Here is a 460-nt window from a genome sequence, read left to right as displayed (position 1 = left end):
TCCAGCCAATCCAGCCAACAAAAAATGAAAATTAATAATAGCAATAGACAATAAATGATTAAACCAATACTTAATTATTTCAAGGTTTAATTACTGTGTTGGTTCCTATAGTTTTGCGAAATTTTTAATTAAGTTTCTGTTATTTTTTTTTTTTAATTGAGTCTTTGCATCAATTATTTTTTTAATTGGGTCCTTACACTTTTTTTCCTTTTATTTAGATCCTTGCACTAATTTTTTTTTAGTTGGGTTCCTATAAAATTAAGTCAATTACTGCTAAGAGGGACCTAATTGGAAAAAAAAATTTGGTGCAGAAATCCAATTAAAAGAAAAAAATTATAGAAACCTAATTAAAAATTTTGCAAAACTATAGGAATCAACAGAATAATTAACCCTTATTTCAATTATCAAAGATTTCTCTCTATATATAATATTAATTATGCAATTCTTAATTATTCTCTCA

Source organism: Arachis ipaensis, chromosome B05 (genome assembly GCF_000816755.2).
Source record: "Arachis ipaensis cultivar K30076 chromosome B05, Araip1.1, whole genome shotgun sequence".
Classification (NCBI taxonomy): domain Eukaryota; kingdom Viridiplantae; phylum Streptophyta; class Magnoliopsida; order Fabales; family Fabaceae; genus Arachis; species Arachis ipaensis.
The sequence above is the reverse complement of the archived record's forward strand: the minus strand, read 5'-3'. Positions refer to the sequence as shown.